The 18,197-nt window shown below is 40.2% G+C and overlaps 1 long non-coding RNA gene across 2 annotated transcripts in view; it reads right to left on the bottom strand.

The window, feature by feature from the left end:
• Window positions 1–17,855, bottom strand: part of LOC121111173 — a 34,113-nt gene extending 16,258 nt beyond the window's left edge. For both annotated transcript variants that reach the window (XR_005860895.2, XR_005860894.2), the window contains exons 1-2: window positions 17,743–17,855; window positions 13,509–13,574 (exon numbers count right to left, since the gene is read on the bottom strand). This is a non-coding gene — a long non-coding RNA (uncharacterized LOC121111173). The remainder of the gene's footprint in view (window positions 1–13,508; window positions 13,575–17,742) is intronic.
• Window positions 17,856–18,197: the final 342 nt, after the last annotated feature.

Below are 18,197 nucleotides of genomic sequence, written 5' to 3'. Positions count from 1 at the left end.
TTAATCATGATGATACAGCACCCAGTTTGAGAGGCACTGCTAACATAGAACTATTAAATTCAGTGTAAGATTTACATATGGAGTATATGCTGAATTTGTCAACAGATACAATTCTCATATTTAATCCTGCAGTTCCTTTGGGTTTGTACCAAGGTAGTTACGCAATAACTCACTTATTATTGCATTATCAAAATAATTCATATTTGTTTCCATTAAATATCATTCCTAGCAACAGCAATACCATTGTCTCAAGGTACTTCCTCAAGAGCCTGATACAAATCTTCCTGTAACCATTGACAGACTTCATGCCAACTGAAGTGGTGCACCATACTGCTCCATCCCATTACACAAAAATATGGACAACATTAAAAAATACTCTCCAGTATTTCAGTATTTCAGACCAGGCAACCTGGTCTTACTCCATCAAGAGCAGGGAGTGTTGCTAGGAACACATCATCATTGCAGCATTAGTGCCATGATTAGCACCACGATACCCCATAATGCAAGGTGCTATTTTTTGTTTTGAAGCATACCATGCTATCATAATTCAGAAAGCCAGTTTTGCAGATTGTGAGGAGAGATCGGTGAGTTTCTTGTTATTTTTAATATTTATTGTTATTGACATTTCTTTCTTTTAATGGTAAAGAATGAGTTAAACTACAACTAAACTTCTTTGTTCCAATTTTCAGTGCATTTTTTTGAAGGTAGGATTACTTCCGTGGGCACATAAACAGAAATAAAAGCATTTATTTTGTATAAAATGTAAACAAAGGGTCTATTATATTTTAGTTTTGACATGGCAAATTGAGATTTGTGGTCAACTGGTAACTGGCTTCAAAGACTAATCCATCTTAATGCTAGCAAAACAGTTTGTTAATTTTCCTGGGAAAGAAGGTTTCTTTAATTCACATATCTACATATGGTAGATATGATTCTTTCATTTACAATGGCATTTGATAAAATCCTACTTTTATAAATGATGCATCTGCTTTTAATGTCTTAAATCCTGTGATTGAAAAGACAAATCTTCCCCCTTGTCTTTTTTTTAATATTTAAAAGGCCTTACTGCCTTAAAACATACATCAAGCAACATTGTAATAGAGAAATACACTTTTAAGACAAAGTGACAGATTTACATATCTGTGTGATGTGACTCTCTTGACAACCAATAAATGTATTATATTGATGAAGTGAATATGTCCTCTATCTGGTCATTTTCAACTGAAAACTAATAACCAGCATCACCATATCAGGCATGCAATAACCTGGGTTAAAAGTAGGTTCATCATATAAATCACTCAGGAATTTTTCTATTTCTTTCCCAAGACACGTTGCACATCTGCTTAGTGAAAGGAGGAAAGAAGCAATATTTCTTTGATCAAAGTCCTTTTTAATATCCTTGTATCTGTCCTTTGGGAATGCTATCTCTGGACTTGGGCCTGGGAGAGACACTCAGCATCTCCTGAAAGGTGCTAAGCACCCTTTTATTGCCATTGACTGAGACAAGAATATTCTGTTTCTTCCAAGCCAGGGCTCCTCTGGAACAGTTGCTGATGCTACATCACGTTCTAATGATCCAGCAAATGACATAAAGTCAAGAGTTCTAAAAAGAAAACACAAGGTGTTTTTAATGAGTCCCAGTCTATATCAACAGCTTTCAGAGAAAGAAAAAAAATATATATTCTAAGCCAGAAAAGCATACAGCATTAAATTTACCCCAAGCCTCTATCTCATAGACATGAAACACCTATACATATGTAGAGATCTCTAAGAAACACTTTGAAAAGCTACATTGTGCTTTTAACTTTTTATAAAGTCTTATTAATATCATTTAGAGTTGCCATGTGGCTGGCTTCCTGCCTGGCCTCTTTTACTATAGACTTGGCAGTTGTTATCCTAAGCACCGCACATGTGCGGATGAAGCTGAGCGTGGGTAGCAGCCATTTGTCTGAGGCGGCTGGGTTTTGTCATATTTCAAACTGGCAACCCTAATGCTTGTTCTTATGGGACACAAATCCGGTATGAAATTTGCAGAGCCGAGTCAAGGTCTGGCCTGGCACACACGATTCCATTTTTTCACATGAGGATGGATGCAGGAGCACAGGGGAATTTTTCATCTGGCTCTATGTCTGACGGAACCTTGATAGAACCACTGAGAGTTGGGTTGGGCCTTCAGGATTTGCAGGATTGAGCTGTTTAAACACGGCCCCCTAAACACTCCTAGCTGCAGATGTGGGACTCTTCTTCTACTGGGAGGTAGCAGACACAAGTATGGCATCTTCAGCCCTAACTCACTTGTCAGGAACATACTGAAAATGTGGTGATATCGTGTATTTATTCCTCTTTCCAGTGCATTTGTAGGTAGGAATAAACCTGCACATATACACTGCTGGGAACAAATAGGTGGGAAGCCCACCTGCTAAGCCAATGTGCCATTGATGGAATAACAATCTACTGGTGCTATTTATTGTCCTAGTTACAGAAGTGACAAAACAAAGTAAAAGCAAATCTGCTCCATTTGTACAGCAGTAATTATATATAGCATACGAATAGCGCACAAGAAAATACAAATGCAAAAAAACCCAATCAACCAAACAACAATACAAAAATCTAACCAGTAATACATATATTCATCAAAGCATAGTTAAATGGGGCCATTCTAATGGCAATAAAATCCCCTAATATACCGTTGGGTGACAATATCTAAAGCAAAGCAGAAATTCACTTCTGCAATTATCTGTACAGGCTGTGTCTATTTTTTGTCTTTGCATTTGTATGCCTGGTTACCAGCACATGTACCACTTAAGGTGGCACTACCTATAGAGGCTTCAAATTGCACCTGGACTGTTCAGAAAATTCAGCCCACTGAGGACAGAAGCCTGTAAGGTGTTCAGGTGTGTTTGCTGGAATAATATGTGATATTGAGTTTATTTATTATCACAAAATGAAATTCATCACAGTGTTCTGTACATCCTAAAAGACTCCTACCCCATCTAAGGTCTCAGGTTAAATAGCAGTGCTACTGAAAGGCTGCTGATCTTTGCTGAAGAGCCAAGTAGGATTGAAAAGTTCTTGGCAAGCTTACGCGGGCCCAAGAAACTTGAATTAATTAATCTCAAAGATTTACCTTAGCTGGTTATCATATAACTTTTAATACATTTTTTCCTACCAAAAAAAGTGTCCAAATTACTGAACTCGTATGACATAAAATAAAAGGAGAAAATCCTTTTCTTTCTGACTTGGAATCAAAAGCTAGCTTTTTTCTGGCACCATGGTGAACGTATTTGTATGTATTTACAAAACTAGGAGAATGCTCAAAGTTGCCTTTGAGGATCATGCACTTGGCTAAATGGGTCTTAATTTCCATCCAGTGCACTCACGGTTACATCCTATGAAATAGCAACCCTGGTTGTATACTATGAAATAACAGTCCCAGAACTGCACTGCTCCTCTGCTTACATTGTCACTCCGTTTGGAATAGATAAAGGTAAATCTGGACTAGTTTTCACCGGGCAGCTGGTTTTCGACACAGATACAGATGGGTAAAACTACTGCAGGTCTTTGTCTGTACATGTCCCTTCCTCCAGAGCAGAAGTGATGGGGACGAAAGATGAGTTGGTCAAATGCCAGCTCAGGATCCCCTTCCAATCCTTCTTCCTCCAGTAGCTTGGAAGACATAGCCACAAGGTGAGACATCTCTGAGCATAGGCTCTGAAAGCAGTGGGTAGATGGAGAGCTTTGTGTTTTACAAATCATGTCATGTTAGAGCTGTGCCTGAAATTACAAAGATCATTTTACATGCTGCAGCACTGAATCTTGAACTGTGATTAGGAGAAGAGTGAAAAAATACAAACGTTTTCCTATCTTTTGATAGCAGTATTTCATGACTGAGGCAGCTTTCGTCAGTGCTCCAAGCTTATGTTGTCTTTATTAAAAACTAGTAGTTGTACTAGTAGCTTGCTTTGTTTTTTAACTCCTAAACATGAAAAGCAAATGTGAATCAGCCTCTTTAAATTAAATATGAGAAACAATTACATTTTGACAGTTTAATTGCATTCTTCCTCCAACATGGCATTCTAAACAAGATACCACATGTATTTAGCATGCTGATTATATTTTTAGATTGTTTTGCAATTAAGGAAGTATCCCTAAAAGAGATAAAATAATTGGTTGACTAAATCACTATTTCTTGAGGGAACAGTATTAAGAAACGAATGTTGAATGGTTATATCCATAATAATTAGCTTTTAAATCACTGCTTAAAGGTTTTAGGTTTGTAGCCTTCAAAATTGTATCTGTCATTCAATTTGCTGCATATTATTCAAATTTTTTTTGTGTAAAAGAAACTAAAAAAAAAAAAAAAAAAAAAAAGGGGCTGCCAACAAAACAGCCCTCAGTGTAACAGACAGGGTCTCATAACTGCGGATGGTGAAAAAAGCCAGCACCCAGAATGTCTTTAAGCAAGGCAGTCCCGACCTGTGTGTCTGATGGGCACTGTGTTATTGATAGTGCAGATAGAGAAAAAGATCATTATTTATTTCAAAATTGCTGAGTATTCAAGCGCAGTCCAACTTCCCAGGAGCACCGCATAGCATTTACATTGCTCTTGTTATTTTGCACAAACCTCCTCCTTACTCCTCTGGAGAAAAAGTACAGATTAAATACCAGAAAAATTTTGCGAATTTCTGTTGTTTTGTTCAACAGTTCCTTTCAATGGGGAGGTAGGTTCTGAGTTCGAAAAGAACACAGCCATTCCCCAGGTTAAAGCCACCCTTGGTTGATGATCCTCAGATAATTTCTTTAAAAAAAAGAAAAGAAGTGATGTAAAGCATGGGAGCTGGAATCAAACTCTCAATTCCTTTGGAAAAAAAAAAAAAAATCATGATTTTAATTGCCATTTCGATCCACTCATGTTTTCCAAACTTTTTAATTTTTGTTTTGACAAAATATTTGCATACAGATTTTCACACCAACAACAAACTAAAAAAAAGATTTCAACTTCTTCCAGTGAAATCAATGCAAGCTTTCCTTCTGATCATTTTCCACATAAATTTGCACAAAGCCAAGCCAGTATTTACAGAAGAGACACAGTAGGCTTGTGGTTCACAACAAGACCAGATGGAAGTTCCTGGAATGTGCTTTTAAGATACCAAAAAAATTTTATATTTAGAAGGAAGAAAGAGAGAAGCTGAACTGCAGCTGAGTCTAAAGCAACATCGTTAAGACTTTTCATTAGAAAAATGAAGTTTGACCTGCTTGCACTTCTCTTTAAGGTACACTGATTTCATATATTTATGACTGAGATGCTGTATGGAAACTGTTGAGTCACGGCCTGAACCACTGATTGATCTCACCTGAGGCAAGGACTGGGTCAGCTGTGGGAGCACAGGTGAAGGCAATTCACCTGTGTGACCTCCTAGACCCCATTTAAGGGCTGACTAACACCAGGAAAGAATTTCTTTCTGGACATCCCTTCTTTGTGGGGCTTTTCATTGTGAGCCTAAATCTTTGGACACAGGTGAGCATTCCTTCCCTGTTCCTTTCTTATCTCATTGCAACTGTACTTTGTTGATTGTTCAGATGCATACAAAAAGATGTGGGGTAGAGATGCCAGTAGATAGTTCACTGAGGAATGATTTGTAAGGGGAAAGAAACGTTGTCCCAAACATATGGGACAAAGTGAAGAAAGCATGCTGGCAAGAACAGGAGTACAACAACACTAGATGGTCTAATCAGAAGAAAATGTTTCCAGGCACCAGCAGCACTGCTGTCACAGGAAGGGCTGGGCATGGCTGAGGTCCATGGGTTTGTTCCTCCCTGAGCAGAGGAGCTGAGGGGAGGCCTCATGGCAGCCCACAGCTCCTCATAGGAAGCAGAGGGTCAGCACTGAGCTCTGATCTCTGGAGACAGTAATAGGGTCTGAGGGAATGCCACAGGGCTGTGTCAGGGGAGGGTCAGGTGGGGGTTAGGGAAAGGCTCTGTGCCAGAGGGTGGTGGGCACAGCACCTCCTGGAGTTCAAGACACGCTTTCAGACATATGGTTTGATTTTTTTAGGTGGTTGTGTGTGGAGCCAGAAGTTGGACTTGATGATCCCTGTGGGTCTCTTGTGGGATATTCCGTGATTCTACAACTCTAAGATGAGAGTTCTGTGTTTTACAAGCTGAGAGCTGATGATGTCTTTTGAAGTCAGTGGCTGTCTCCTGATTGTAAACTGTCTAAAGCAGCAGTGGCTGGAACTGAGATAGTTACTTCCAAATGAGTTTTTAACTAAATTAGGTTTTGATAGCAGCTTATCAATAGCTGACAGCTGAGTATTGATAGAAAAGAGCAGAGTGAAGATAGTTTCTTATTTGCCATCTGCTAGGTGACAGCACAGACATCTAATTCATTTCTATATGAAGAACCATTAGTGCCATGCACAGATTTCTGCAAGGACCCAGTGGCTGTTCCTAGCATGTCACTTGCTCACAGCATGTCCCTGCCAAAAGCAAAAAAAAATTAGCCCGATTATTTGGTATATATTTAGCTGAGTTTAGCAAAGAGATATAGAGCCAACACTTGTCACGAAATACACTTGTGTCCATGATAGCTGCTGCAAGCAACTCTTGTGCTCCTGAGAGTGTGTTAACCATCTCCAGGCAATGATCAGACAAAACATTCAGCACAGATCCCATGATCCAGTTATACCACTTGTCCAGAAACAATGACATGAAAAAGTGAGTAAAAGTCAAACAACTGGAACTTCAGTTGTTTCTCTGATGTTTAGTTCAAGGGATTGATTGAAGGACAAATTAATTTCTTACACCAAACAGCCACTGTTCATAAAGCAGGCTCCAGCACCAATTCCAAGCTCCCTCTTTGAATCAGAGCCAGGAAGACAACTCAGGTAAGATTTCTACCTTTGTGCACTGTCTACAGGTACCAGGCTACCTGTTTCCTGGTAGGTGCTTGAGTTTAGACCTAAATCTAGAAGGAACGAATCTGGGATCTAGCTGTCACTTGAAGATGCAAGAGCAGATAACTTGCTGCTCTTTCTGCTGTAGCAGCAGAACAGAATAAATGTATGGATCTGTAATAGAGAATCATAGAATCATCTAAATAAGGAAAGACCTTCAAGACCATGAAGTACAACCATCCACCTGACCTACTACATCTCATCACTAAACTATGTCCCTTAGTGCCATATCTACATCTTTTAAATATCTCCAGGGGTAGGCAGTCCACCACTTCCTCGGGAAATCTGTTTCAATGCCTAACATCCTTTTCCATGAATAGACTGTTCTTAATATCCTATCTATACCTTCTTCAATGAAACTTGCAATCCCTTTTTTGTGTTTTACCTCTCGTCACCTGATGAAAGAGACTGGCCCATTCTCACTGCAAGCTCCTTTCAGGAAGTTGTAGAAAGCAATGGAGTGTCCCCTCAGCCTCCTCTTCTCCGGACTAAATGAACCCATTCCACTCCTCATATCTTGTTTTGTAGTCCTTTCACCAGCTTCATTACTCTTCTCTGCACACGCTCAAGCAACTCAACGTCGTTCTTCTAGTGAGGGGCCCAAAACTGAACACAGTATTTATGGTATGGTATTACCAGTGCCATGTACAATGAGACACTTAGGAAGACCTGCTCCATAACTTAACCTGGTACTGAGGTCGGACTGATGGGCCTGTAATTCCCTGGATCCTCCTTCTTACCCTTTTTGTAGGCTGGGTTCCCATTCACTAACCTTCAGGCAACTAGGACCTCCCCAGTTAGCCAGAAGTGGTGGTAAATTATTGCTAGTGGTTTAGCGTAACAAATTTCTGAGATCCCTTCTTCAGCTGTCATTATTCAACAGATGTGATCCAAAGTAGATATGCTGAATATACTGTTTAAGAAAAAGACTTGGGGAACTTCTAGCTCAGAATTAGACTTTGGGCTTAGAAAATAGCTGTTTTTTTGGCACAGTGGACGGAGTTTAAATGAGCACAAATTGGTGAGCTACAAAGTTAGAAAGGAGGAGAATTATTTAGACTCAGGCCAGACATATCGGGGAAAGAGACCAAAAGTAATTCCAATGAGAAACACTGATAGGCTGTGGAATTAAAGGCCAGCTCTTTCTTCTCTTTCCTTACAGTCTGGAGTATGCCTTGTAGCTCATCATATTTTTAGCTTCTGGCACATATTTTATTAACTTCCATTATATATAGAAACAAAACAGACCGCTATTTAAAAAAAATGCTGTGAGTTTAAAAAAAAAAAAAATGTAATGGCATATTCAAAGAGTAATTAAAGACTCTCTTAAGAAAGTTAAAAGCCAAGAAGAGTTTGAGAGACTTTCACACACAAAATATTGTACAAAAAGTATATGTGAATCCATTCGCATCCACATTTGTGAGCCATGTGACTCCCCCTGAGGTTTAGTTTGGCTTCTCAGTTTAAAGCATTACAGATACTGAAAACAGAGGACTAAAAAGTTGGCTTGTTATCAAACCCAAGCTTCAGTTTAGATGATGCAGGAGAAACTGATAGAGTTGGACCTCATTTAACTCATTCCAGTCTGTTCAATTACTGTCACTATTAGAGAAGACTTCATATGCCAAAACCCTTTAAGACCAGTAAGGTCTGATAAAGATTTCTGCAAAAGCTTAAAAAAAAAAAAAAAAAGAAAAAGAAAAGTTAAACTATCAGCATCTTGTTCATAGGCTGAATGCCATAAAGGGAAAAAAAAGATATCCAAGAATATTGCTCTATTTTTCTTTTCTTGCTATTCCAGAGATCTGGTCTTATCTCAGATACTTGTAAGTATCACAAAGATGACAAAAAAGCCTTAACATGAAATATGCAATCAACTGCCTTGTGATCATAGAGCTAGACAACAGACAAGGCCTGATAGCTGCTTGTGTTGGTGTTGCTGCTCCTGCTGTTGTTTCATTGATTCTGTGATTCCTAGGAGCCATTTGCTGCACACAAGAAGTGCCATCTGCTCCTCACTTTAGATGTAACATAAGCTTAAGACATCCTTGCATATATGCAAGAGAGCCTTCAGTAATTTTAACCACGTCTTGTAGAAGGAATTCCCCCAAGAGAAAGGCTATTTCAGCTTGTCACTGTTTCATGGACATTAGTGAAGAAGATGGAAAGGCTGCTCTGGATTTTCCTTACTCTCCCTGAGCTCTGCAGAAATGGGCATCACAACAGATCCAAAGATTTCACCTCTGTCATAACTACTGTGGGCCAACAGGAAAAATCTGCAGCTGCAAGAAAACAATCCACAGAAATTAAAGGTATATATTTTGTAACCATCCCTAGAGCATCTTAAATAAGTTTGGCAGTGAAGAGGATAATTAATGCAGGCTAGATGGTGATTGTTTGAAATTAAAATCACACCTGAATTAAACTTGCTGTGAGATCTGCAACATGGAACTCACTTGAGATCTGATTCTGTAATACATTGAGATTCAAATCCTGGGTCAAATTGCTGGTTAATACAAACAGATATACTTTTCATAGAATAAATGGACCTCTGACAACTCATCTCTGCTAAAGATCAGGATGAATATTTGTTGAAAGGTTCTCAGAGCCTGCAGGTCTTTTCCGTGAACGTGCACCTTGACCATAACAAAGTCTGACAGACCTATAATTCTGCAGCAGTCCCAGTGCTAACTTACTCTTTTCAATGTGGTTTTAACCTGGAATCTTTTCCAGAACATTTTTGTTTGAGACTTAGGACTAATTTGAAACTGAGAATCAAAGTAGAAGCAAGGAAGAAGGGAAACCACATGAACTGAAAATAAAAATCCATGTATAATCATGTAAGGATCTGAATCATAACCTCAAAGCTGCACACTGTAAAGTTTTAGGAAGTTCAAGGATCCATGACTTCAGCAGGACCTGGAGCACCGGAGTGCCAGTACCTCATGTCCAGCAGCTCTGGCCAGGGCTTTGCACCACTGGACTCCTACAACACCAGTGATTTTTTGAGTTTATTGACTAATCCAGTTTTTTTTGTTTGTTTGTTTTTTTGCAAAAATTACCCCACATAATTGTCCATTATCATAACAGCTATAGACTGCTGGGAAGTTTTCAAATATCATGACGCATGACTTTTGCTGGATGGTACCACAGAGGGACTCTTCCTCCTCCTGCCCCTCCCCAGTTCATTCCAGTATGAAGATGAAGGAGGCCCAGCCCCAAACCTTAAAGCTTATTACATAAATAAAAAGCACAATACAATACCTCATAGAAATAAATTATCTTTTCATATAAAAATCTTCTAAAGCCCATTTCTGGAAGAGTAATAATGCTGCCAGTCCAACACCTGCAGGGTTGGAAATAATTTACTCAGCCTCGCTGACTTTTAGGCAGGTTCTTCACTTGACGAATGGCCCAATTAAACATCTGTTAATCACAGCGTTATCTCATCTTGAGGTGAAATACCTATTTCTCATATCCTATCTTTCTGCGAGATAACATCAGACGGTCCCCCATCCATGAGGCAATCTTATGGTTCAAATAACTGTGCCGGGGAGCCACGTCCTGAGCCCACCGTCCCGAGGAGACAGAGGGAGGCCTGCACCATCGCTGCCCACCCCCTCAGCACAACCTCCCCGTAACCTCGGGCTCCTGAACTCTCTTGTACGTTTTAGGCCTTGATAATAAAGCAACATCTGCAAACTTACAAGTGCTTTACTCGAGTTAATTGAGTAAATTGAAGCAAGATGCGGTGCAGGGGTGATCTATGATCCCGGGTTGCGGGCCTAGAAGGGAGACAACAGATTTACTGCAAAGACAGTGGGCGGCCGTTTGTTCAGGGCCTGGTTCACGGGAAGTTTGAGGTCACGAGGGATTAAAATATCTTCAGAAACAAATGGAATAATTTGGCTGAAATATAAGGCACGCAGTGCCAGCTTATGCCAGGAAACCAGGTGTGATTTATGCGCCTTCAATCCAACACATTTTTCTGATATCTGCCCCATTAGGTTGAATTTATAGATTATTGGGAGAATATGTGTCCTCGTCTCTCCTCATCTGACATGTTTGTGCTCTGGGGAGCAGTTCAAAGTATTGCAAAATAAATAGAACAGCGCATTACCCGGCGACTGCAGGGACAAAGGCCTGCTCTGCTGGGATCTCAGGGGGGAAAGAGAAAAAGGAACAAACCGAAACAAAGACCCAACCTCCCATTTACTATACTTGTTCAGGAATTACTTATTAAAAAGGACATTAAACAGGTAATGCTCTTTCTCCTATAATCTGTACAAGTCATTAAGTTTAAGCACAATTCGCCACCTTGAAGCAATTGGATACATTGTAATTTGTTTTATGGCCTCACAGATGCAAGGTATTTGCTGGGCTATAAATACATAAAAGTGGTTTATACGAGCAGCCCTTACCCTGAGAGAGCTACGAGAGGAGAACCTCTCCTGGTTTTCCTATTCACATCCACACACACATGCACACACACACTCATGTACTATATATGTTGATATTATTTTCTTAAAGCCTGGCTCGCTTTTAGTGGGATACGTTGTCCCTTTTGTAGTTTCTCTGCTGCTTTATTAAATCCCAAATTCCTTACAAAACTGTACAATTTTAATAACACAAATCCATGCAGGTCATAAAGCTGTCGAAATGTACATAGCACCAGCCATGATCAGCTGCAGTGATATCATCAACCCTGATTAGCTAGAGCCGGTCACACGACAAGGTTTTATTACAAGTGTCATTTACATTTTTGACAGTTTTACAAGGCTTAATGGCTTTGTATTAAATACATTGTGTTTCGAGGAAACTGACAGTTCAGGGTATCTTGTAAAAACAATGCTTTGGTATTTCCTCAGAAGCAATATTCGGGGGAAAAAAAAAATGAAACTTATAATATTCCTGCTGTAAACAGGGACATTTCACAAAAGGAAAAAAAAGTTCAGCCAAGCCAAGGTTTAATACAAGAATCAGAAAAGGCTAGGAAAAATATTTTGCTCTATCTACATACCTACATATCACTTTTCGATTTTCTACCAAGACACATGCCTTGTAACATACTCTAAGAAGTTTCGTAGCAAAACCGTTATCAATCAGTGAAAAACCTGGGCACATAACCCACAGAAATTAATAGGAAAAATGCTCTTTGTGACCCTTTGCAAGGTTTTCCTAGGAAAACATGACTTATTGTTTGGTTTTCTCACAAGCAACAAGCACTGCCCCGGGGAGCTTACATGTTTCTGAACTTTTCTAACAGGCTGGTATCTATTTTTAATTTTACAGAGACACCTTGCCAGAACTGAGCATTTCTCACATGGTTTAAGTAACAAATGGGGATGAAATTGGTAAGATCACCTCTGTTTCTACATGGGCTGTGGTTTCATTTAGGTTTTAGGTAGAGGTGTTTAGAAAGAAACCTTCTGATCTTTGAAGAGCAGTACAACAAAACCAAAATCTACAGCTGTGCTTTTTCATACATGTCGATTATTTCTGAAATTAAAATAAATTCCTCAACCTGAAAACTCCCTTGAATTGAAATAAATGGATGTTTACACAGCAAAATCCCGCGTGGACTGATCATCGAGTCCAGTGCACCAAATCTAAGTTTTTACCCCCACAGGGTATCCACTTACACATGTAATGGTTCTCCAACTGATTAAATTTGTGCAACCTATTATTTACTATATGAATTAGCTTCTTATTCCCAGATGCATTTCATTCACTGTTGTTCCTGTGCCAATTTCCCAGCAACGTGGCACTAACATCTCTTATCATTTACATGCACAGGTTTTATTACTTTGATTATATCAACATAATAAAAATGGTACAGTTTCTTTATGCCACAGCCTCTTCTTTACGTTGTGACCAGTATGAAATTGCTCACACAAGTGGAAGGAAGATTTTTGATGATATGGCTGAAGACACACTAGAGATTAACTACTTAGGTTAAAAAAAAAATGAGCAAGGTCAAAATAATGGTACCAAACAAAACTGTAATATCAACATAAAAAATTGATTTTACCCTCGGACTTAAATGAAAGAAGACTGATGTTCCCTTTCTCTGTATGGACCTGTGTAAGGCATTAGAACCACTCTGGTGCTTTTTGAGTGTAGAGTTCTTTAAAGTCTTAGTTCATTAAGAAAAAATAATTCAACACACAATAACTTACCATCTTTACTGATTTCAAGGAGCAGTAAGGGAGCTTTTGTTTTGTTTTGCTACATACAAGCACATTAGTTTAAAATTTTGATTGTTTACAGAGATAATTCTGGCATGTCTGTGCATTTATTAGTGTGAACTTTTCAACCACTCACTGATTACTTTAAAGAGGGTCAGCCATTTGACTCACCCTAATTCTATGCACATTATTTCAGGGTTGTCTGTGGCCCATATGCAGGTGATCTACTCAACAGCTACTTGCCTGTACAGAAGTGCTACATAGTCCATAGAAAATATCCCCGAAATGTTGTAGAAGTTCAAGAGGAAGGGTGGTATTTGAGATCAATCACAATAAAGTACATTTAGCAAAGCAAATCTCTCACCACTTGTCCACTGGTGCTTGGGGACTGTTGAGTATCCTGTTCCTTACTTCAAGAAATGGCTTTCTCCTTGAAGAAACCACAGAAAATGTGAATGTAATTTGTGTTTTCTGTAAGGCTTTCCTCTCCCATTCTACATCCCATGGAGTTCTGCTTGTCCCACTTGCCCCCTTCCTAGGGTTTCTCCCCCTGGGCTGATGCCTGGCCAACCACATGATGGCTCTTCCCATCTGTCCCTGAATCCTTTATTGGGGCCATAACAAAATCACTTTGACCTAATATCAGTGATTTTCTAGATGGAGACCTGGCAACTGTAGAGGTAAAAACTACTGATTGGATTTTTCTAGTCCAACACATATGATTGTCCCATGAGTTTAGGACTAGTGATAAGTGAACACCACAGCCAGTTCCAAAACCCACTTGGTTGGCTTATGGGATACAGAGGAGCCAGTTGCAGGAGCATGTTTCTCTGCACCTCCTCTGCCAGAACATTGCCACTGTGGCTGAGGGACCCCTCTGGTGGGTCCTGTCCCCTAGCAGCCAGTCATTCCTCCTGCCTGTGGCCGCCCAATCCAGAGCCAGCCTCCCTGGCCTCCACTGCCTCAGCAGCAGGTTGTGGATGGGCTGTTCTGTATTAAAGTTTGGAAATGAAAGTGAAAGCACATGTGAGACCTGCTGAACAGAACAGCAGAACCGGAGACTTAGTTGTATGCCAGAAGCCACAACCAGATAGAAATCACAGGTTAGTCAGGAAATTACTTGCATTTAATTTGGGGCCATGTCTCCTGGGAGGAGGCTGGCCCTTTCCTGTTGTGCAGCGATGTTGCCCCCGGGTATAATTTGCCTTTTTCATAAGGAAGGGTGCTATCTCCTCTTTCCTCAAAGAGATTTTTCAAATCCAGCTGAGGAGAATCAAATGTGGCACATTAGCAACAGGACAATGGCAAAGTCATTATAAATTGACTTCCTTACTCTGAGCTTCAGTAATCTGGATATATTACTAGCATGATTCTGCAATAAAACTGAAGCAGCTAGTTCCTCCACTTGAATTAAAAACAACCTCTCCCTTCCACTTCAGAGAGGTAAGGCATGCTTCTATCTTCTGGGGACACAATGCCCAGCCAATAAGTCTTCCACTCCTTATGCATGTGCCTGAGGGAGGAATCCTTTTCCAGCAGGTGTGGGCATGGCCACAGCACGTGGCAAGTTCTGCAAGTCTCAAAAGATGAAGCAGCACACTTTGTCCCGCCACCTTCCACCTCCATGGCCTCAGCAGGTCTCAGGCAGTGATCTCATCATACTGCCCTCCTACCCAGACAAATTTGCTCCAGAGATCAGAGGTCTTCTCAAAGACATAATTAAGAGCTGAACTAAAGGCTGATGCCCTGTTGTGATTCCAAAGCTTCCCAAGAGCTGCAGCCTGATGTTCTGGTTAGATACATGCTTGGTGCAAACAGCAGTGCTGCTCCTGCCGGTGATTCCTGAGCAAGCTCAGGGCTGGGGAAGCCATCTTAAACATGGCTGGCACGCTGTAAGGTAAAGCATGTGCAAATTTTTCCCCTTGTTTTTTTCTTCTCCCACTTTCCACACAAACTGGCAATTTTTACAAGCATGTGTCTGCCATAAAGTGAGGACTCACTGTAAAAATAACTTTTCATTCAGAGTAAATAGGTTTTTTAAAAGTCCATTTTCTGCAGGGCAAGGTTTTTTAACAGTTCTTGGCTCCATATAGAATTCATTAAAAATGTTACTCTGGATCAAATGAGCAAGCTTTTAATATAATTATGGGTTGTCCCCCCTTCTTAACTTAAATTTAAAAATTAATGGTTGTGTTCAAGTATAATTGCTATTCCTATTCAAGATGTTTTACTACCATTATTCTGAGACATCTGTATTCTGTGTACAATTTGTTATGACTGATTATTTTGTGCCAGAAACTTCATATTTTTCTGCCTGTTGGCAACGCATAACTCTCAGTGTCCTCTGCATAGAACATCATTACTTCTCTTGAGCCGCGTGCCATGTCCTCTTGTCAATTAATAATCCAGCTATATGATTTTCTGTATGGTGCATGCAGACAAATGTCCAAGGTCAGATTCTGTGTGATCATCACAACAAAATGTGAGCAGGATTAGGCATATGGAACTCCAAAGTTATTCACTTGTATTCCATCTGCAATATCTGTGTTTCTTTTCCATCAGCACTGATTGAGGATACCATCACTTTCCATTCTGCACAACCCAAACTATCCAGAAGCAAAGCATCATGGACATGGTGTGTCCAGCCCAAATCTAAGCTTTTCTCTGTTCCCAGGACTTGCCATCATCATATAGCAAACTAATGAAATGAGGGAAACAGAGCAAAACAAACCCTCCCCCTCAGACACCGTAAAAGAATGGCATCTGTGGTCTGTCGTGAAGGGGTTAATGAATTCCAGTTTGATATAAGTTTGGATAATGAAGACTTTCCCATAGCAATAAAAATTCATATTAAACTCAACTGGCCTTGGTTCCTCAGGCCTCACACAAGTGCTTTCAAGCAACACCCCTAGAGGTGGGTGGGTGGGAGTTCTGCTTCCGAGAGGGGTACAGAGAGCTTGGGTGGATGTGGTTCCATTTAAGGGACAGAACCCATGCAGGGTCAGACCTGTCCCAGCTCCATGGGTCTGGGCTGGGGTAACCTGAGCCAGAGAGGCTGGGAAGAAAAATGTACTCCTTGTATTTCATGGGCTGGACCTTTCCCATATGCTTAAGAAAATCTATTTACAATATTAAAACAATAATAGACTATAAAAATGGTTTAGTGGGCTACCAAAAGATTTAGCTAAGCCCTCGTCTAATTAAAAATATCCCGTTAGCTGTGAAGCTGTGGGGAGCAATTTAAAATCATTCTGGAAAACAGTGTTTCCTGGGGTTATAAGGGAGAGTTTTTCTTTCTTTATTCTTTTTCTATAGCTATTTCATTTTTTTGTCGTTGTTGTTTTGTTTATGAATTAACATCTGACTGCAGGCTTCAGCATCGGCTTGCTTTTAATACCATATATAGTCACTTCTATTAAGAAGGAAAAAAAAGAACTCCTATTTTTCCCCCTTTGTCTACAGCGTGTATAAAGAAAAGTGGCCGAAAGGAGAGGTTAAGAATAGTTCCTTTTTTCAAATCTATGTTGATTGAATTAAAACGTTTGAATTTTATTGAACAGGGAAAAAGAGATTTTTAAAAGCCTATCCGTAGCCCCCCGTAAAAGCATTTTTTTTTTAATAAAACTTCTGTTTAAAAAGTATGTTATTAGCAGTATATCCTGTGCTGCATATTAATAAAACAATGGAATTTTGTATTTCTTTTTCTCATAAATTACATAATTCAAACCTTAAAACACCTTTAATGAACACTGACTCGGCATGTGGCACTTAATAAAACTGGGCTAAACTCGTTTTCTGCCTGACAGGCTACCAGTGGAGAATGTGCCCTACAAGTAAATGATTAAGAGGCAGAAATCTTTTCTGGACTACTATTAAACACTTCAAAGATTTTCAAAGTCAGATAAAATGAAAAGCAAATGTGTTTCACTGCCTCTCAAATACCTCAAATGTTTTAGCAGGTGCAAGCAATGAAACGTTCTGTAGTGACAGCACTTTAGGGTCTGCAAAGTGCACCCTACTGAATTATGGGAAAGCAGGGCTTACTTCATAAAAATTCATGATTTTCGATGAGGAGAGATGCATGTCCTCAATACCCATGTACATATGTAGCACAGAAGGAGAGTCCCATTGTGTCTCTGGTGTCACAGCCTTGTCTTAACCTCTGCTGGGCTTGCTGGACTGTTTAATGTTGAGTTTCGCAGCCTTTAACCCTCATGAGCTTTGCCTTTGTTTTAATGCACAGCAGAAGAGCAGGCTGAGATTCTCCCCTTTGCGCTGTCTGTGCTACAGGACATATTGCAGCCTGGGGGAGGAAAGTTCAGCAAACTGACCCGCCCAGGGCACCAGCCTCACCAGGGCTCCTAGGATCATAGAATTATAGAATCATCAAGGCTGGAAAGCCCACAGAGATCCCCAAGCCCAACCCCAGCCCACCCCCACCATGCCCACTGCACACATCCCTCAGTGCCACATCTCCACAGTTCTGGAATGCCTCCAGGGATGGTGACTCCCCCATTTCCCTGGGCAGCCTTTGCCAATGCCTTAACTCTCTCTCTAAGAATAATTTTTCCCTTATATCCCCAGCAAGCACAACAGACCTCAGCATTTTCAGCTTCCTCATGCCTCAGATTCCCTCTGCACCATGCAGGCAGTGGTGCTTCCTGCTGCATGGGCTGTTGCATGTTTGCGATGCCAGGAAGCCTGCAGGTATGGAGGAAATGGGGCTGATTGTCCGGCTGGGTTTTTAAACAGCACTTGCAAGCCAAGATGATGGAGGAAATTTCTTCAGTATTAATTTCTCTAGCATATAAAGGAAAGTCTACACATATTAAATAGTTGTAGCTGCTTTGAACTTTCTCTTCTAGAAAACTGTAAATGAAAGTAGGGCTTATAAAAGCAAAGATAGGTACCATCTGGGCAGGTGCTGGTAACTGCTCTCAGGCTCTGCCAATTTACCAGACCATATCCTGCAATCTTAGTCTGTAACTACTTGAATTTGGATTCAGGACGGTGTTGTCGGATGGTTGTATGGGTTTTCAGGGCCAGACTGAGA

The sequence above is a fragment of the Gallus gallus genome, chromosome 6, assembly GCF_016699485.2.
Source record: "Gallus gallus isolate bGalGal1 chromosome 6, bGalGal1.mat.broiler.GRCg7b, whole genome shotgun sequence".
In the NCBI taxonomy this organism is placed as follows: Eukaryota; Metazoa; Chordata; class Aves; order Galliformes; family Phasianidae; genus Gallus; species Gallus gallus.
The sequence above is the reverse complement of the archived record's forward strand: the minus strand, read 5'-3'. Positions and strand labels throughout refer to the sequence as shown.